This window comes from Felis catus, chromosome B1, assembly GCF_018350175.1.
Source record: "Felis catus isolate Fca126 chromosome B1, F.catus_Fca126_mat1.0, whole genome shotgun sequence".
NCBI classification, from domain to species: Eukaryota; Metazoa; Chordata; class Mammalia; order Carnivora; family Felidae; genus Felis; species Felis catus.
The window spans coordinates 78,120,833-78,141,778 of NC_058371.1; the positions used below are offsets into that span (position 1 = coordinate 78,120,833).

The window sequence follows — 20,946 nt, forward strand, 5'->3', positions numbered from 1 at the left end:
AGTGTCTATTTACAAGATTTAAATTATGGTTTTCTAGGCATACTTTTATGTAACATCTCTTAAAAATGTTATGTGTGTATAATAAATTAGATTCTCTAATTATTATTATTGCCTAACTGTTGATAATTGAAAGTCAGTGTCTGATTTATTTTTGAAGACTGGTAAAGTTCTGATAAGCAGGAAGATGAAAATCAAATCCAGAAACTAAATGAATTTATTAGTACTCATATTAAGCTAAAATCCTTATCAGCCTAGAGTTAGAGGTTATATAAGCTGATGGAAAACGATTCTAGATCTAAGAAGACTAATAAAGGCACCTAATTCCAAAAGAAGTTAAATATCTGGAGAATATTTTCATAGAAGTAACTATAAAAAGATAGGTAATGTACATAAGCACAAGATGTTTAGGATTTTCCCATCTCATAGGCAAATTAAGACATTTTCAGTGGATCTAAAACAGATGAGTAAGAATAGGAGAGTGATTCAATAGGAAGAATCACCAATATGAATTGATAAATATTGAATCATGAATAATGCATATATCACAGGTGATGAAAAATGAGCTGGTGATTCTGGACATGACTAGAAATAGGAGAGGAATTTGTTCATCCCAAGCAATATAAGAGGTGGCATTCACTATTTTATAACTCCAGGTGGTATCACTCGCTTTCACATCTTGCTAATAGATCCCCAGTCCAACATTGCTGCCTTCTGTTTTCCTTGAGGTAAGAATTTTGAAGATAAAGTGACATTGATCCTGCTGCTGCCATTTCTTTTGAGTTTGACATTGTAACTCAGCATATTAATGGCAAGTGTCTTCATGATCTGCATCTTCATGAGGTGTTTCAAATTTTCAGTGTATTTAAATGGAAAAGGACCTACCGTATCACTATCTTAATTTCTCTGCAATCTCTCAGTAACTTAACCTCTGATTTAACTCAGGACTTCTTTGTGTAGGTAACTGATTCTAGCTTGAGACTCTTTTCTTTAGACACACTATTATTCTGTTCTCTTCTTTGCCCATTTTATTTTTTAAGGGGTAGGTATCTCTTTACTCCTAAGCCTTCGTTCTCTGCCAATTCTCTACCCTCTCCCCTCTGCTCAAGCTTCTCCCTCCCTAAGACATTTCAGTTTCTTCTAGAGGTGGAGACAGCAGGTGGTAGTGATGGAGAAGGTCTGTTCCTATTCAACATGGGATGAATTTTGGAGCCCTTTTTTCCTCTGTCTGAATATTTTGGAACTGCTTTCCATAGTTATGAAGGAATCTTGCTTCCTGGCCCCCACTCACTGACGTTTCCCCCACCATCCGTCTGTGAGCATTGCTTTGTTTCTGTGATCACTGAACTGAAACCAGTTGAGTGTCAGCACTTAGCCCATATGTTCATTAGCAGTGAATCTGTAATTAATTTCTCGTGGTTTGAAGTTAATGAGACTGTGTGTGTGTGTGTGTGTGTGTGTGTGTGTGTGTGTGTGTGTATGGGTATGCACAGGAGCACTGTGTTTATGGGTTTTTAAATGATTGTTTAATTATTTTTCTTGCATTCATAATGAAGGGACCTTGTTTTGTTTGGCTGTTTACCAATAGAATTTTTGCATAAATCTGTGTACATATCATACGTGGGAAAAAAATCTCACTTTTGAGCTGTTTTGTTTATTTTCAAGGCAAGAATATTTTACTGGCACAACAGTAAAACTTAAACTATTTCACAGGGAGATTTAGACCTGGTTTTACATGTTCCTCTCCAGAAAACCACATCATAAATAGCGTATGAAAGCTTGAAACTAGCCATGTAATAATATTAGGTATTGTTTAGAAAGTTTTGTTGTTGAATAGTAGCTGATAGATAATCAAAAGAGAAATTTAAAAATTAAAAGCAGTGTGCCAGCATAAGCCCACTTTATTTGTATATACACATATATTCTATATGAAATGTATCAGTATTTTGTGTCATTTCTACAATAATCATTTATTATATATGTAATAAGACAAAAACAAAAGATATTCATAATACAGACAAAAACACACATCGTCATATAATTTCAAAACATATTGATACTTGGTGCTTCTCCATCTATTTTCAAGCCCATAGACACTTATAGGTATGTGAATTCGCTAATTTAACAAACATTTGTTGAAAGCATACTATTTGCAAATCAATATGAAAGATTCAAAGACAAAGAAATATGGCTTCAGGGCTGATAGCAGGGGCAGGTTGGGAAGTTAAAGCTATCAGAGAAGGCATGTGCATTCTCCAGAGTCCATAGAATTTATAATTTTTGAGAATATAATTTTTTAAGTTTATTTATTCATTTTGAGAGCGGGGGTGGAGCACACAAGGGAGGGGTGGGGAGAGGAGAGAAAGAATCCCAAGCAGGCTCTGCACTATCACCACAGAGCCTGACGCAGGGCTTGATACCATGAGATCATGACCTGAGCTGGAATTAAGAGTCAGATGCTCAACTGACTAAGCCACCCAGGTGCCCTGAGAATATTTATGTTTAATATCTCCATAGCAAAAAATGTAATTTGTGTTTGATTTGCTTATCATAAAAAGATTTAGACTATAGATTCTAGAATCCTAAGTATTTGGGAAGTTAGTAAATAGCTATGGAATCTTTAACCTAAGTAGTTGCATTTTGATTAATCAAAACAGGCTAGGGATCTGCCTTATCCTTTTCTTGTGATTAAGAGCATGGGAGTAGGAATTAGAATGAGTTTGAATCTTGGCTCCCTGTTTACTAGCTGTGGAACCAGAAAGAGGACATAATCTTTCTACTTTTCAGTTTTAACAATTTTTTTAGTAGTTCCAACTGCATACATTTGTAGTGAGAGTTGAAAGAAAAAAACATTCTAAAGAATTTATCACAACATCTGGCCAAAAATAAATAAATAAATAAAAAGGATAGTTAATAAATACTCTTAGTATCACCAGTATTTGTATTATTACTGGTTTATTTTTTAATGTTTATTTATTTTTGAGAGAGACAGAGCAGGGGAGGGGCAGAGAGAGAGAAGGAGACACAGAATCCAAAGCAGCTCCAGGCTCTGAGCCGTCAGCACAGAGCCCAACGTGGGACTCGAACTCATGGACAGTGAGATCATGCCCTGAGCCAAAGTTGGACGCTTAATGGACTGAGCCACCCAGGTGCCCCTGTGTTATTACTGGTTAAGAGGCGAGTGTCCCGGGGCGCCTGGGTGGCTCTGTGCTGACTGCTCAGAGCCTGGAGCCTGTTTCAGATTCTGTGTCTCCCTCTCTCTCTGCCCCTCCCCTGTTTGCTCTGTCTCTCTCTGTCTCAAAAATAAATAAACGTTAAAAAAATTTTTTTAAAAAAGAGGCAAGTGTCTCAAAAGTCATAATAATTCTGATTTTCCCTTTGTGGTCCTGAAATAAGAAGTTACCCATTCTCACAGAAAAAGCTGTGAAAGGAAAATTTGGGGGAGAAATACAATTTTGCTGACAAAGGAGAATTAAGGAGATGGCTCCTCTCAGTGCTACTCCTTATATCAGTCCTCTCACTTAAAAAAGGAAAAGATGTAGCTGCTCATACATTCCATCCATACCAAGTGCTCCTCCTTTGGGGTCTGAGTTGTATGGCATGTAAGTCATTCTGGATTCTGGTCCTGGAGAGAAGCTTTTTTGTCTTTGGCTACGCTAGCTTGGTGTAGCAAGCAGAAAGTGATTCTGAATGACCAAGAAGTAATTATCACTCTCTCAAGATCCCAGGTCAATTAGAAGGTGTGTGGGGGCTTGGAACTCTGTCAGATTAATGAAGTTCCTGCTTGCTAGTGGATGCCAAGACCCCGGAAAGACCTGAAGGTGTTGCTTCACTATTCCTGAAAAAGAGAATAGGATGTCTACCAGGTTTTGATGCTTCTAAAAAGCAGTAAGTCAGAGTTATCTTGGCTCAAGGAGTTTGGCAGGAACATTTGTTTCCTATTCTTAGATGCACAAGAAGACAAAATCTCCTGGCTTCCCTTGTTAGGAGTTTTGTACCATATAATTGAGCTTAGGTTCACAAGATGTGGGCAAATGTATATAAGCCACTTCTAGGTCTGGTCCTTAGAAGCATCTTATATGATCCTCCAGTCTTCTTTCTTTCCTTGCCTTGGCATCCTTGGGGAGTATGTATTCTAAATCACACAGCTATAGGGTGGAGGAGAGATTCCTGACCTATATGACTCTATGTAAGGGAGAAATAAATCTTTATTGTATTACACCACTGAAATTTCAGAGTTTATATCTGTTATTTCAATAGAGCCCAGACTATCCTGACTTATGTAGGGTGAGTGCTAACTCTCCAACAGTCAGGAGAATGGTTGCAAACATTACTTGCAAAATAATATTTTTGCAAGCATAAATCAGATCATACCTTTTTCATATTTATAACACTCCAGTGATTTCCTCTTAGAATAAAATCTGAGCTCCTGGCATACTCTAAAAGACCCTGCAAAACCTGATCTCTGTATCCCTGTCTGGCCTCAGGGCCTACATTTCCCTTTCACTTCATTCCACATAAACTCACCTCTTTGTAATTTTTTGAATATGCCATGGATGTGTCATAGTTATGGCCTGTGTATGGACATGACTTCACACTACAATGTCTTTGCCTGGAAGGTCACATGACTGGCTGTTTCTTAACCTTCAAGGCTCTGTTCATATGTTATCTCCCCAGTGACACTGTCCCCAGTGAATCTCTCTCCCTTCATGTTAGGTTTATTTTCTTCAGAATATCTGAAATGATGGTATCCAAATATATACTCAATTATTGTCTGTATCCCTCATCCCTCTAGCCCTCATAGGGCTAAAATACAAGCCCCATAATGTCAGGCACCTCGTTTGCTATATTCTTGTGTCTAAAATAGTGCCTGACACATAGCCTATACTCACTAGTAAATTTTTACTTAATTAATGAAAGACACAAAGGGTTTTTTTTATCTTAAGTCCTAGTGGCAATATAACATAAATTTTGATTCCACAGTTCTGTGTAACACAAAGACCAGTATTACAAGGATTATATTAGAATATACTTATACTGAATTGAATACTGTTCTTTAAAATTTTTATGTGCATCCACAACCTGAGAATATGTCCTTATTTGGAAATTAGATCTTTGCAGATATAATCAAGTGAACATGAGGTCATACTGGGTTACAGGGGGTGGTAAATCCAATATGGCTGATAACCTTATAGAAAGGATAATTTGGACACAGACAGACACAGATAGAGAGAACACTATGTTAAGAAGGAGGTGGACATTGGGTTATGCTTCCACAATCCAAGAAACACCAAGGATTGCCCATAACCACCACACACTAGGAAGAAGTAAGGAAGGATGAAGCCTTTTGAGAAATCATGGCCTCACTCACACATCAATTTCAAACTTTTAGCCTTGAGAACCATGAGAATAAATTTATATTGTATTAAATCACCAAGTTTGTGATACTTTTACAGCAGCCATAGGAAATTAATACAATATTAACAAAATTCAAAAGGCATAATTTAAAGCAGTGTGGTACTGACATAAAGAAGTTAAAATCATCATGATGAGCACGGGGTGATGTATGGAATAGTTGAATGACTATATTGTACACCTGGAATGTATATAACACTGTATGGTAACTGTACTAGAATAAATTTTTTTTAATTTAAAAAAAGGGATAAAAAATAAATTAGGGTCATAGAAAAGAAAGGGAAAAATTAAAATAAATTCAGCTACACAAGGATTTTATAAGACAAAGTAAAATATACAAATAAAGCAGAAGGGATGTCTATTTTAAAAATTGTGTGGCCAGAACCACATAGCAATTGGCAAAAAAAAAAAAATGACCCAAATGGGTTATACTTAATTTATACATATCTTTCTGGAATTACCCTCCCCTTTAATTTAACAATAAATTGAACCTCATTCTACATGATTTCAGAAAAACTAATCTCTTGTCCAAGTATTTCTGAGTATTTTTAGGGCTCCTTTACATATATTTTGGGAGTCAAGTATTCTACCAGTCCAGCATTCTTTGACCAACTTTACCTCCAAAACACAAACTTGGACATTTCTTCATTCCTCATGTTGCAGCGGCCTAGATAATACATAGGCCAAAGCTAAAATAATAAAATGACATGTTGAAAAATTTTTTAAATTAAAACTGAAAATAAAATATTCTAGATCCCAGAATCCATTGGGCATACCTACCAATGCACAGAGGATTCTCTTATAGGCTACCTTTCTCCATAGTTTATAGCCAGCCCTCACTATTTCTGGGACAACTTATTCCTCCTACTGACTTCTTCCATTCCGTGTTTCCTGTCATCTTGTCCCTAAGTTATGATCCTCCCAACCACTTCCAACTTTAGCACCACATGTGGAGACCCCACCAGTGAAATTACCAAATCAGTTAATATCATAAAAACATCTCGGGGCGCCTGGGTGGCGCAGTCGGTTAAGCGTCCGACTTCAGCCAGGTCACGATCTCACAGTCCGTGAGTTCGAGCCCCGCATCAGGCTCTGGGCTGATGGCTCAGAGCCTGGAGCCTGTTTCCAATTCTGTGTCTCCCTCTCTCTCTGCCCCTCCCCCGTTCATGCTATGTCTCTCTCTGTCCCAAAAATAAATAAAAAACGTTGAAAAAAAAATTAAAAAAAAAAAAAAAAAAACATCTCAACGCCAGAAATATACATCTTCTTTCAGAGCAAATCCTAGGGAATATGGTTTTCCCCTGTATACAATCAAAAATAACAACCTCTAAGCTAGTACACACTTTTCTTTTTAAAATCTATGGATGTAAATCAACCACAAGAAAAAATTTGGAAAGGCAACAAATACTTGGAGACTAAAGAACATCCTACTAAAGAATTAATGGGCTAACCAAGAAGTTAAAGAGGAAATTAAAAAGTTCGTGGAAGCCAATGAAAATGATAACACCACAACCCAAAACCTCTGGGACGCAGCAAAGGCAGTCATAAGAGGGAAGTATATAGCAATCCAGGCCTTCCCAAAGAAGGAAGAAAGATCTCAGATACACAACCTAACCTTATGCCTTACAGAGCTGGAAAAGGAACAGCAAAAAAAAAAAAAAAAAAAAAAAAAAAAAAAAAAAAAAAAAAAAAAAAAAAACCCAAACCAGCAGAAGACAGGAAATAATAAAGATTAGAGCAGAAATTAATGCTATCAAAACCAAAAAAAAAAAAAAAAAAAAAAACAGTAGAACAGATCAATGAAACCAGAAGCTGGTTCTTTGAAAGAATTAATGAAACTGATAAACCACTAGCCAGTTTGATCAAAAAGAAAAAGGAAAGGACCCAAATAAATAATATCAAGAATGAAAGAGGAAAGATCACAACAAACACAGCAGAAATAAAAACAATAATAAGAGAATATTATGAGCAATTATATGCCAATAAAATGGGCAATCTGGAAGAAATGGACAAGTTCCTAGAAACGTATACACTAACAAAACTGAAACAGGAAGAAATAGAAAATTTGAACAGACCCATAACCCATAAAGAAATAGATTTAGTGATCAAAAATCTCCCAAAAAACAAGAGCCCAGGACCAGATGGCTTTCCAGGGGAATTCTACCAAACTTACAAACTCTTTCTATGAAGCCAGCATTACCTTGATTCCAAAACCAGACAGAGACCCCACTAAAAAGGAGAACTATAAGACCAACTTCCCTGATGAACATGGATGCAAAAATCCTCAACAAGATATTAGCCAACTGGATCCAATAATACATTAAAAAAATTGTTCACCACGACCAAGTGGGATTTATACCTGGGATGCAGGGCTGGTTCAATATCTGTAAAATCTATGGATGAAAGGCAACTTTTACAATTTGACATAATAAGATATAGAAGGACACTGAAAAAATTATCATATGTTAACAATGCTTTTGCAATAAAAGTAAAATTCACATAAGAAGAGAACAGTTGTTGGAGATCTTTGCATACAGTTGATAAGGGTTTGCTATTTGTCATATAAAAAGAACTATTGCAAAATCAACGTAGAATGAGTGGCATTGCAAGCAAACTCGTATAATGGTCCTTTGAATAGGCATGACACAGAAATCTGGGAGTTTATCCATAAAAATGGAGACTAGGTTACAACATAGTGAGTATCATAGTTTATGAGCAAGAGAATCCCCAAGTGAGGTACAGATTAACTGTCTTCTCTGCACAAAGCCACAGGCAGGAGGAAAAAAGTCCTGGAAAAGAGAAAGTGGTCAGCCTTCGTTTCATTAGGAAAACAGATCATCAGCACAGGACCCTCCTGTCTCACAAAATGGGAGAAGCCAACACACAGCTAAGGCTAGGCTTCTGAACTCTGAAGTGGTTCCCCAAGTAGTGCTTTGAGGGTGGGAAGAGCAAAAATGTGACTTTCTGGGACTCACTACTGATGGCCAAGAAGCCCAAACAGGAAAACTCCCCATCTTTTCAGCCATTGCAACCAAGTGGAGACTCAATAACTCTGCAAATTGACATCACAAGGAATGGGAAAATATTTGACTCACTTTTAGAATTTTCAATTTTTTTTCAGTTACAGCATTTTCCTGAATTATAAAAATAATTGATAATTAGCTGTAAAAGTTTCAAGAAGATGCAGGAAATGAAAAATAAAAAATAAGAATGATTGACAATTCCATTACTTAGAAATAGTCACTGGTAACTTTTTGGTGTTTTATATTTCTATGTGTATTTTTCTACTTATATATCTCTATCAATGACTATCTGCATGTATCTGAGTGATGTATCTGTATAACATTCCATCCAAAGGATATACCGTAACTTAATCACCCCTATTCTTTAGAAACCTTGAATTTCTCTAAATGTTGCCATTATACTTGTATGATATGTATACAGAGTATGTAAAATAATATGAAATTTCATTATAGTGAAATTATATGTATATCTCTGTATAGCTTTCTTATTAAAAAACATAATTTGCTAGAATATTTATGGATAAATTCAGGCATGAACATTAAAAAAAAATTTTTTTAGGGGCACCTGGGTGGCGCAGTCGGTTAAGCGTCCGACTTCAGCCAGGTCACAATCTCGCCGTCCAGGAGTTCGAGCCCCGCGTCAGGCTCTGGGCTGATGGCTCAGAGCCTGGAGCCTGTTTCCGATTCTGTGTCTCCCTCTCTCTCTGCCCCTCCCCCGTTCATGCTCTGTCTCTCTCTGTCCCAAAAATAAATAAATGTTGAAAAAAAAATTAAAAAAAAATTTTTTTTAGTATTTATTTTTGGAGAGAGAGAGACAGAGTGTGAGTGGGTGAGGGGCAGAGAGAATGGGAGACACAGAATCCCAAGCAGGCTCTAGGCTCTGAGCTGTCAGCACAGAGCTTGACATGGGGCCCGAACTCACAAACCATGAAATCATGACTTGAGCCAAAGTTGGATGCTTAACTGACTGAGCTACCCAGGGGCCCCATGGCATGAACATTTTCAAAGGTATTGATAAACATTGTTAGGATTTATTCCACAAATTCACACCAGCTTAAATAACTACCTTTATCAAACTAGATATCAAACTACCTTTATCAAAATAACTACCTTTATCAAATCTCTTTTAGCATTTACTTTCCAATATTAGATGCTAGTATTTTGCTTTTAACCTTTGTCAATTTCATAGTTCAAAAATACATAATTTTAATTATAATTTCTTTATTATTAGTGAGATGGAATATGTTAAATTCTTTTTTCTGCTAATTAAATTCTCATTATAAATCAGTAATAGGAGAAATTATAATATGAATTACATTAGGAAAAAAGAAAACGATTAAATTTGATGTAATGCATAGTCCCAAGTGTACCACATAAAGACAAAATAGGAAACTTATATGAACTCTAATGTGGACCTTTGTTTCTGTTACATTTGGCACAAAAATTACACATGAAAAATTTAAATTCTCTAGCACCAAAGATATACAAATTCATGTAATGACAAATTGCCATTTATGCTAAAAGTGAATCAGCCACAGTTAAATACCTACTGTTGTGATATTTTGAGTTCCTGTGTTAAGGGTAGCATCTAGCAGAGGAGGAAAAGATTTGGGTGGCAAATTAATAAGGTATGGCTGATGAAAAATGGCTGGTTTCAAGAGCAAATGAATTATTCAGCAGTTACAGATTTTTGCAGCCATGGAAGGGAAAGAAATTATATATCGTCAAGTTAAGATAGAGTCTGTTTTAGCCATAGTATGTGTACTAATGTCCAGGATTTAGTAGGGATAGAGTTTAAGAATAACTGTACTGGAGAGGAAGCTTTAGGTTACGATATCTTCCAAACCATAGCAGGGTGAACGGTTAACCATCATCACTGGCCACTGATGATTTCAGTTTTGTAATGATGCAATGCCCCTATGTCCTTGTTTGTCTGAAAGTAAGAAAACTATTTGCAAATTTGTCACAAGGGAGATAGCAATGCGATTGACAGAAAGAAGCCAATGGAAAGAGGTAATAGAATACAATTTACTTTCCATAAGTGTAGAAAAACTAAACTGGATTGAAGTTAGTCTACAATCCAAGGAACACCAATCATATCATTGATATTGATAACATGATCAATATCCATAATTCCCTGGCATACAGGTCTTCATACTAACAACACTCCCTGTTCAAGTCCTTCAAGATGCATCCCACCCATGCTTTTTGCTTAAATATACTCCTAGGCCCTTTTACCCACGATGGAAAATGTGGCCTGTTTTTCCATGAGGTGTAAGCAACTGGTAGCACTATAGGCACATTACTGAGAATTACTGTGAGGTGAGTGACCCAGAGACTGTTTTCCAAACACGTTGTCCCTAGCAGTCCTAGATTGCAGGCTCTCTGAGGGTTTAGTCCTGAAGTTATAAAATGACAACTGTATGCTGAATATGGGTTACTTTATTCTAGTTATCAAAAAAAAAAAAAAAAAAATCCAGTCAGAAGAAAAAACCCATCCATTATTTTAGTATATTCTTAAATGTTTCCAGCAGTAGGCATGAGTTGGGTGTGACTTAAAATTTAAATATAATGGTTTTCTACCAGTGGCTGTAGTTTGTATTTCCTTATAATTAGAGTTGATATGATTAAATTCCACTGAAATTATCTGTGCTATCTATGTGGTGATGATAGTGTAATATCTTAAATACACACATGATCAATATTGAGTTTTCATTATGATGGTCAAAAATAGGTTTTGTGGCATAACTTGTTATTTTGATATTCAAGAGGTCAATAACCCATTTAAGAGTGAATCCTGCAATTCAAGAGAAACACCAACAGGTGGAGATAATCAGCTCTATTCAGACCTAAAAAATGTTTTCAAATCAGGATATTTTTACTATGATTTGTAGGTTTGGCTTAGTCACTTAGTAAAGTGTAATCTGGAAAAAGTTCATGCTTGGGGCAACTTGGTGGCTCAGTTAGTTAAGCATCTGACTTCAGCTCAGGTCATGATGTCACTGTTCATGAGTTCGAGCCCTGTGTCTGGCTCTGTGCCTGGAGCCTGCTTGGGATTCTGTGTCTCCCTGTCTCTCTCTGCCCCTCCCCCACTTGTGTGTGAGCACACGCACTCTCTCTCTCTCTCTCTCAAAAATAAACAAACACTAAAAAAGTTAATGCTTTAAATTTACCACTGAATAACATTTAGCCAGTAATTCTTAGCTACTCAAACAATTTACTGTTACCATATGATAGAATCACCTTTGGAATTGGCTCACTGACAAAAGCATTTAAATAGTCCACAAGCTTTGATTCCTAGAAAGCAGTTTAAGTTCCATAGCTTATCATGAAAATCAGGCAAGTATCAGTAATACACAAAATGTATTTCATTTTATTTATTTTTTAAAGCCAACAGCATGGCATCTTCAAATATCTTTTCTTTCTGCCTTCTGCTTCCATTGTGTTTTTCTCTGACCTATAAAATATATTTTAATATGAAATCAAGATATATTAAAAATATTTAAAATATATGCTTGTTTTAAATTGTAAAGATTATGTACAGCAAATCAGATCCAGTAAAGTCTACAAAATAGTTTATTTTTTTTCTAAACGGGAAACTGGAGAGTGGAGACAATAAGAGTATATACAAACATTAGATGTTTATAGCAGCATTATCTACAATAGCTAAATTATGGAAATAACCCATGTGTCTATCAATAGATGGGTGGATAAGGAAGAGTGGTACACACACACACACACACACACACACACACACAATGGAATATTACTAAGCTATGAAAGTGAATGTAATCTTGCAATGACATGGATGGAACTATAGAGTATTATGTAAGTGAAATAGGTCATTCAGAGAAAGACAAATACCATATGATTTACTCATATGTGGAATTTAAGAAATGAAACAAATGAGCAAAAAGTAGAAAGAGAGAGAGAGAAAGGCAAACCAAGAAACAGACTCTTAACTACAGAGAACAAACTGATGGCTACCAGAGGGAGATGGGTTGGGGGATGACTTAAATAGGTGATGGGGATTAAGGAGTGCATTTGTTGTGATGAGCACCAGGTTGTACAACTGAAATTAATTTTATGCCAGATGTTAACTAACTAGAATTTAAATATAGACCTAAAAAATTATATACAAAAATTAGTGTTTCAAATTAGAGAGATAGTGCTGATTCACTAAAAGAGGCCATTCATTACAAAACTAATAAAAAATTCTGGAACAAGGCGGCATGAAATCCTTATTTAGAGGGAATAGAAATAATGAATATATACCTTCCATATAATTTGAGACATTTTAAAATATAATAGAGTGCAGAAAAACTGATTCACAAGGTCAGCAATTATGGTACGAAGGGATGAGATATTTGAATGAGGGGAAAAATTACCTTGAGTAACTAAGATTGAAGGTAATTGAGAATGGTAACTAGTCACGACTAACTAATGGACTGCTACGGGGATAAATATTAGGACAGACTTTTGTTCACTTTATACATCAATGACCCAAAAGAGGGCATATGCATTAGGAGGATAAAATCTGCTGACATGGGGAATTTGAGGCGTTGAAGGTGCAGTCACAAAAGCGTGCTTAGACTGACTTGGACAGGCTAAAAGAGTGGAGTAATAAGTGGCTTATTCAATTCAGTTCTGAAGACAAAATTCCAGGATCTTAAAACCATAATATATATAAAAAAAGGAATATATACTTCTAAAATCTCCTGAGGATTGACCTCTGAAAGAAACACACTGAGACAAATCTTTCAAGGTATGCTTAGAAGTAAAAATATAAAGAGGAAATATAAAAGTAGGCATTCAGTATATGGAAATTATATCAAGTGTGATAGAATATTCTATTGCTGCTATAAGATTCATGGGTCCTAATTTCTCATTCCCTCCCCCATTTTTTCTCATTTGACGCCTAACATGCAATCAGTTCATAACATTGAGACTGTCACTACTTCTTTTTTTTTTCTTTTTCCTTCTTAGATATCCCAGAGAGCATTAGTCATGAGGAGTGAATATCTATCTATCCTGGCTGTGCATGTTTTGTGAGACAGCTAACCGAAAAAGTCACAGCAGAGTTCTCCACCAAGGTAGACCAAAGGTATTTTGCCCCGATTACTTTCCACAGTTTCCACAGGTATCTTTGTTAATAAGAAAGAGTTAAAAAATAGAGGAGATTAGTTGAATAGCAGAGCAATATTTTCCAGTCAGCACTCATTTCTCTTAAGTTCTCAGAAGACAAGCAGACCCTGACTACTCTGGTGTCCAAGGGGACGACATCAAACCAGATTGTCTTAAACCCTTTAAGCCCTTCATGTTTAGAATGTGACTGCAGGGTGAATTGTGCTCCTCAAACTTGAGGAACACCAAAGAAATAGGGCATTAAATTATATATATAATAAATTATAAATTATATAAATTATACACACACACACACGTATATATATCACTAGGTATTGATGAATTCTTTAGTCAAAAAAAAAAAAGAAGCCTCTAATCTACGCTATACAGAAATCAGAACCAAGATGAATTAGCAAGTATGTTACTCACCTAAAATTCTGTAGTAGCTTTGTATTGCTTGTAGGAAGATATTCATACTCTTTGATAAATAACATATATTGAGTAATATTTATGAATCAAGGCAGTGAGGTTTGTTCTTATTTAGTCCTCATAATAATTCTGCAGGGTAGTATTATCTGAATTTTACAGATAAAGAAATCAAGATCCAGCTATGTGAAACAATTTTTCTGACATCTCACAGCTAGAGCGAGATGAAGTCTGGATCCATACTTAGGTTCATCACATGCCAAAGTCCTTGTTTTTCTACTATAACTTGATGCATTTGTGTTTGCACACACATCACAATAAATAGATAGTTGATGGGAAGATGGATGATGGAAGAATAATGCATAGAAGAGAAGGTGGTCTTGGGGCACCTGGGTGGCTCACTCGGTGAAGCGGCCGACTTCCGCTCAGGTCATGATTTCGTGGTCTGTGAGTTCGAGCCCCGCGTCGGGCTCTGTGCTGACAGCTCAGAGCCTGGAGCCTGTTTCAGATTCTGTGTCTCCCTCTCTCTGACCCTCCCCTGTTCATGCTCTGTCTCTCTCTGTCTCAAAAATAAATAAACGTTAAAAAAATTTTTTTAAAAAAGAAGATAAGGTGGTCTCTCTCATGCTTTCATAAACACACACACACACACACACACACACACACACACACCACATACCTTCCTTCCTTGCTTTGTCCTGTCATTCAAGGCCTTACTAACAGGGCCAGTATCTTGTAAATTCTTCATCTGCTTTATGTATTTTATGCATCAGTTGAATCATACTACTATCCGTTTCCCTTGAATGTCTCTTGCTTTCTTGCTGCAAGTTGTCCCCCAATCTCCACACACCCAGATCTCCAGGGGAAAACAACTCTCTCCCTCTCTCAAATCATGCTGTCTGTATTGGTATTCTGCACTGAAGCTATTCATGTACCTCTTGTGGCCCCCTTAGGTCTGTTAGTGATTTGATTTCCATTGTACCTCCTGGTTCCATCCCTAACAGATTACCTTGCATGTGACAAATGCTCAATATTTGTTTTTGAATAGATGTACATGTGTGTTCATGTCAAGTGCTAACTAGTATATTCACCTATTGAATTTGCTATGCTTCATTAACCTCCAGTAAAAAACATTTAAAATTTTTTTTAATGTTTATTTTTGAGAGAAAGAGAGAGAGAGAGTGAGTGAAAGCGGGGGAGGAGCAGAGAGAGAGGAAGACACAGAATCCGAAGCAAGCTCCAGGTTCTGAGCTGTCAGAACAGAGCCTGATGCGGGGCTCAAACTCTCAAACTATGAGATCATGACCTGAGCTGAAGCTGGTCACCTAACCGACTGAGCCACCCAGGTGCTCCTCCAGTAAAGCAGAATTTAAAGCAGAATTACTTATTGTCACATCCTAGACTTTACTTTTTTGTTTTTAGTATTATACAAATTAGCAAAATTTGTGAATATTAAAAAAACCTTTTTCTTTCTCTTAGTGATTTAAAATTTTTATGCATTTATTCATTTTTGCAAGACAGAGAGAGACAGAGTGTGAGCAGGTGAGGGGCAGAGAGAGAGGGAGATACAGAATGTGAAGCAGGATTGAAGCTCTGAGCTGTCAGCACAGAGCCTGATACAGGGCTCGAACTCACGAACTATGAGATCATGATCTGAGCTGAAGCTGGACACTTAACTGACTGAGCCACCCAGGTGCCCCTCTTAGTGACTTTTATAATTTAGTTTCATGTTGTAATATTCTAGAGGATACTGACTGTCTAGTTAAGAGTGTAGACTCTGTAATTAGATAACATGGATCAAATCCTGGCCCTGCCACTTATTAGCATTGTGAGTTTAAGCAAACTGCTTAACCTTTCTGTGCCTCAGTTTCCTCATCTGTTAAGTGGAATAAAAACGAGTACCCACCTGCCTGGAAAATTGCCTGGATCATTTACAAACACTTAGTAAATATTAGCTCAGAGTGAAATAATTGTAAACCTGATTATCTTATTTCCTCCCACATTACACTTATTTCACTTCATTTATAATCTTTCTCTCCTTCCGGGAAATGGAAAGCTAATTTAAGACTATAATGGAAATTAAGATAGACTTGTTTTCCACATCAAGTTAAATTAAGCTCACAAACAATTATTGATAATGTACGGCAGGCCAAGTGCTGGCCCGGTGCTGAGAGACACAAAGCGGATGAGACAAGCATAGGTTCTGTTGACCCCTATGAGCTCACGGTATAGGAGGAGACAAACACCTTTACAATTGCACGGTGTGGTGCTCTAAATATAGAACTGTTTATCCCTCTGCTGTGCTTCAGAGCACCAGTATCTCTTGGAAGGAAGCTTTTATGTGTGTCTGGTGCCCCAATTTTTGCAGCTGCTGTAATCAATTGATCGCTTGGCTCTGGAGGCCAGGAGAGCTTGTATTCCTAGTCCTATGAGACTATAATAATCAGTGTCACCAAGAAAAGAGTTCATAGTCCTGTCTGGCACCCTGAGATTTGCAACTGCTATAAGACACCTGTATATCACCTGGCTCTGGTGGCTGGTGGGGCTTAACATTTGTGGGTCCAATAGGACTAACTAACAGAGAAAGAGTTCTTAAACAGCTACCACCCTAGGCAACAGACCCAGCAGTTCAGTGTTTCTGTGAATTAGCCTCTTAGCTCATCATGACTGTGGCCTCAGGGGCAAGCTTCTAATTGAACACACATCTTGGGATTGACTATAATCCTCTCCAAAGACCATGGAGGGTAAGCACTATCTTTGCATTCACCCTCTGCTGTACTCCAGAGCATCAGCATCCCCTGAAGAGATTTACACACATCTGGTGCCCTGGTTTTTATGTCAGGCTCCCCAGCTTTTGTAGCCACTGCCCAGGGAATATCCCTTGATTGCCTGGCTCTGGTGGCCAAGGGGGCTTTCATTCCTGAGTCCCACAGGATTGTGGCAATTGAAGAGATGGTTTTTTCAAGCTGTCACTTCCAGGGCATTTCATAGAGGACTGAGGCATAATCCCCAGTTGTTCTGTGCAGGAGGCCTCTTAGATTGTCCTGGAGATTTGGCCTGAGAGGCAAGCTTCAGGTTTGGCAAATATCTAGTGGCTGATGAAGCTGCTCTTAAGGAATGTAGGCTGTGGATGCCATCTCAATGCTCTCCCTGTGCCTTACTCCAGTGTGCTGGTATCACTCAGGGAAGAGCTTATACGCTCATGTGAAGTGCTGATTTCTGTGCCACCCAAGGACAACTCTGGATCCCCTGGTGGCTGGTGGGGTTTATGCTTGCAGTCATATAGGACTGTATATATTTGCACTTAAAAGCTAATGTGTGAGGCTCTGGCTTCCATTTAACCTGAATCTAGGTGCTGAGATTCCCCCTTTGGAACGTCAAGAGGTCTTGGCACATCCTCAACCATAGGGAGGTATTAATAATATAACGAGCTGCTTGGACAAGAACAAAGATTTAAGAAGAAAACCAAGGACTGAAGCAGGGTTTAACAACAAGGTTCACCTCTTTTAAAAGACCATTTCTTTAAGACTTGGAAAGCATCTATGGTACAAAAACCAACCATCTATTGTAGAGACACCAACACAGAGAACCAAGCAAAATAAAGAAGCAGAGCAATATCCTCCAAAGAAAAGAACCAGATAAAACCTTAAGATAAAAACCTTAATAAAATGGAGATACGTAATTTATTTGGTAAAAGTTCAAAGTATTAGTCATAAAGATGCTCTCCAAACTGGGGAGACAATGGATGAACAGTGAGAACTTGAACAAAGAGATGGAAAATATAAGAAAGTACCAAATAGAAGTCATAGAGCTGAAGAATACAATAACTGAAATGAAAAATACACCAGAAGGGTTCAACAGGAGACTAGATAAAGCAGCATAAAGACTCAGTTAACTCAAAGACAAGGCAGTGGAACTCATCCAATCAGAGAAGCATAAAGAAAAAGAATAAAAAAAGTAAAGACGGTTAATTGACATATGGACAACATCAAATAGAATAACATTTTCTGGGCGGGGCTCTCAGAAGAAGAGAAGGGGCAGAGATCCAATTTGAAGAAATAATGGCTGAAACAGTTATCCATATCCAGGAATCCCAGAGACTACACATTCTTCTCAAGTGCACGTAGAACATTTTCCAAGATAGATTATATGTTAGGCCACAAAACAAATCTTAATAAATTTAAGAGAATTGAAATCATATAAAGTATCTTTTATGATGACAAAGGTATGAAGCTAGAAATTAATTACACAAAGAAAACTGGAAAATTCACTAATATGATAATTACCGAACTATCAGTGGGTCAAAGAGGAAGTCAAAGGAGAAATACAAAATATCTTGAGACAAATGAAAATGGAAATGTAATATACCAAAGTGTACGGGATACAGCAAAAGCAGTTTTAAGAGGGAAGTTCATAGTGACAAAAATTTACCTCAAGAAGCAAGAAAAATCTCAAATAAACCAATGTTATACCTCAAGGAACTAAAAACATAGAATAAATGAAGACCAAAGTTAGTAGAAAGAAGAAAATAACAAAGATTAGGGCAGACATATGAAACAGAGACTACAAAGACCATAGCAAAGATAAATGGAACCAAAAGATATTCTTTGAATAGAAAAGCAGAATCTTTGCAAATCTCTGGTTAGACTCACCTGGAAAAAAGACAGGATTCAAACAAAATCAGAAATGAAAGAGATGTTACAACTGATAGCACTGAAATACAATGGATCCTAAGAAACTACTGTGAATAATTACAAACTAACAGATTTGGAAACCTAGAAGAAATGGATAAATTCCTAGAAATATACAATATACCAAGACTGGATTATGATGAAATAGAAAATCTGAACTGATACGTTGCTAGTAAGGATATTGAATCAGTAATCAGAAACTTGCTAATAAGCAAAAGTGCAGGACCAGATGGCTTCACTGGTGAATTCTAAAAAAAATTCAAAGACTAATATCAATCCTTTTCAAACTCTTCCAAACAATAGAAGAGGAGGAAACTCTTCTAAACACTTTTTATGAGGCCGGCATTACCCTGATTCCAAAACCAGACAAGGATACCACAAGAGAAGAAAATTATAGTTTAATATCCCTGATAAGCATAGATGTAAAATTCCTTGACAAAATATTAGCAAACCAAATTCAACAATACATTAAAGGATCATATGCCATGATCAGGTAAGATTTATTCCAGGCATGCAAGGATGTTTCAATATCCACAAATCAGTTAATGTGATACATCATGTTAACAAAATGAAGGAAAAAAATCATTTGATCAACTCATTACACACAGAAAAAAAATTGACAAAATTCAACATCCATTTATGCTAAAAACACTCAGCAAAGAAGATATAGAGGGAATTTACCTCAACATAATAAAGGTTATATATAGCAAACAGACATATGGCAAACAGCTAACATCACGCTCAATAGTGAAAAACTGAAATCTTTTCCTTTAAGATCAGGACCAAGACAAGAATACCCACTATCACCACTTTTATTCAACAATGTATTGGAAGTCCTAGCCCTGAGCAATTAGATAAGAAAAAGAAATGAAAGTCATCCAAATTGGAAAGGAAAAAGTAAAACTATCACTATTCGCAAATGTCATTATATATAGAAAATCCTAGAGTTCATCAAGAACTGTAAACTAATAAATGAACTAATAAATGAATTCAGTAAAGATTCAGGATACAAAATACATAAAATTTGTTGCACTTCTATGCACTAATATTTTGCGTTTACATTGCATCAAAAGGAATAAATTACCTAGGAATAAATTTAATCAAGGAGGAGAAAAACCTACTGAAAACTATAAGGCATTGGTAAAAGAAACTAAAGACACAAATAAATGGAAAGATAACCCTTGCTCATCTCACTCCTACTAGAATCGTTCTTATCCAAAAGACGAAAAATAACAAGTGTTGGCAAGGATGTAGAGAAAAGGAAACTTGTGCACTGCTGGTGGAAATGTAAACTGGTGCAGCCCCTATGGAAAACAATATGGAAATTCCTTAAAAAATTATAAATGGAGCTGGCATATAATCCAGTAATTCCACTTTGTATACTTATCCTAAGAAAATGAAAGCACTAACTCAAAAAGATATATGCACCCCTATGTTCATTGCAGCATTATTTACAATAGCCAAGATGTAGAAACAACCTAAGCATCCAACAGTGGATGAATGGAAAAAGACGTGGTTTATATACACAATGGAATATCCCTCAGCCGTAAAAGATAATGAAACCTTGCCATTTGCAGCAACATGGATGGACTCGAGGGCATTATGCTAAATGAAATAAGTCAGACAGAGAAAGACAAATAATGTATGATTTTATATATATAAAATTTCACTCAACAAACTCATCGGTACAGGGAACAGATTGGTGTTTGCCAGAGGCAGGGAGTTGACAATGGGAGAAATAGGTATAGTGGTTTTGCTTTTGTTTTAGTTTAAATAAATTGAATTAAAAAACAAACAACAAACACTGTTTAGAATATGTTCCTCCGGTGCCAAAATAAAATTTATTACTAGAACTAAGTTTGTTATTCTTAGACAACAAAGTGATTGTGAATCAGTTTGATGCCTTTCACCCAAATACTCTGCAAAGAACAGAGAACAACCTGAGTCATTGTGACCTTTACCTGACAGCACACGTTAGCCTTCAACTCTAGCACAGCCCTTGTTTGCCAGAGGAACCAGGGACAGTCTGCTAAGGGCAAATCCCTACTTTGTTAAAATTCTTTCACTCCTAAACTCGTAATTCTAGATTTTGGTTTCCCAAGGTTTTAGAGAGCACTATGATGATTCTTCTGGAAAATATTCTCTAGAAAACACATAAACCTATTCAAAAATTACCACTTAATGCATATTTAAAAATATTTTCAGGAATAGTGTATTTATAGGGCAATATATACATTTATTAATAGAACAAGTTTAAATAATAAGCTGTT

The 20,946-nt window shown here is 36.6% G+C and overlaps 1 protein-coding gene across 4 annotated transcripts in view; it reads left to right on the forward strand.

Annotated features, from left to right (window-relative positions):
* The window catches only part of IQCM (IQ motif containing M), a 674,133-nt gene that overhangs the window by 629,389 nt on the left and 23,798 nt on the right, over nt 1-20,946 (forward strand). For 2 of the 4 annotated variants that reach the window (XR_006597349.1, XR_006597348.1), the window contains exon 16: nt 13,422-13,539. The exons of 1 other annotated variant lie outside the window; for it this stretch is intronic. The gene's annotated coding sequence lies outside the window, so the exon portion shown is untranslated. The remainder of the gene's footprint in view (nt 1-13,421; nt 13,540-20,946) is intronic. One more of the 4 variants, XR_006597350.1, reaches the window with a different exon arrangement.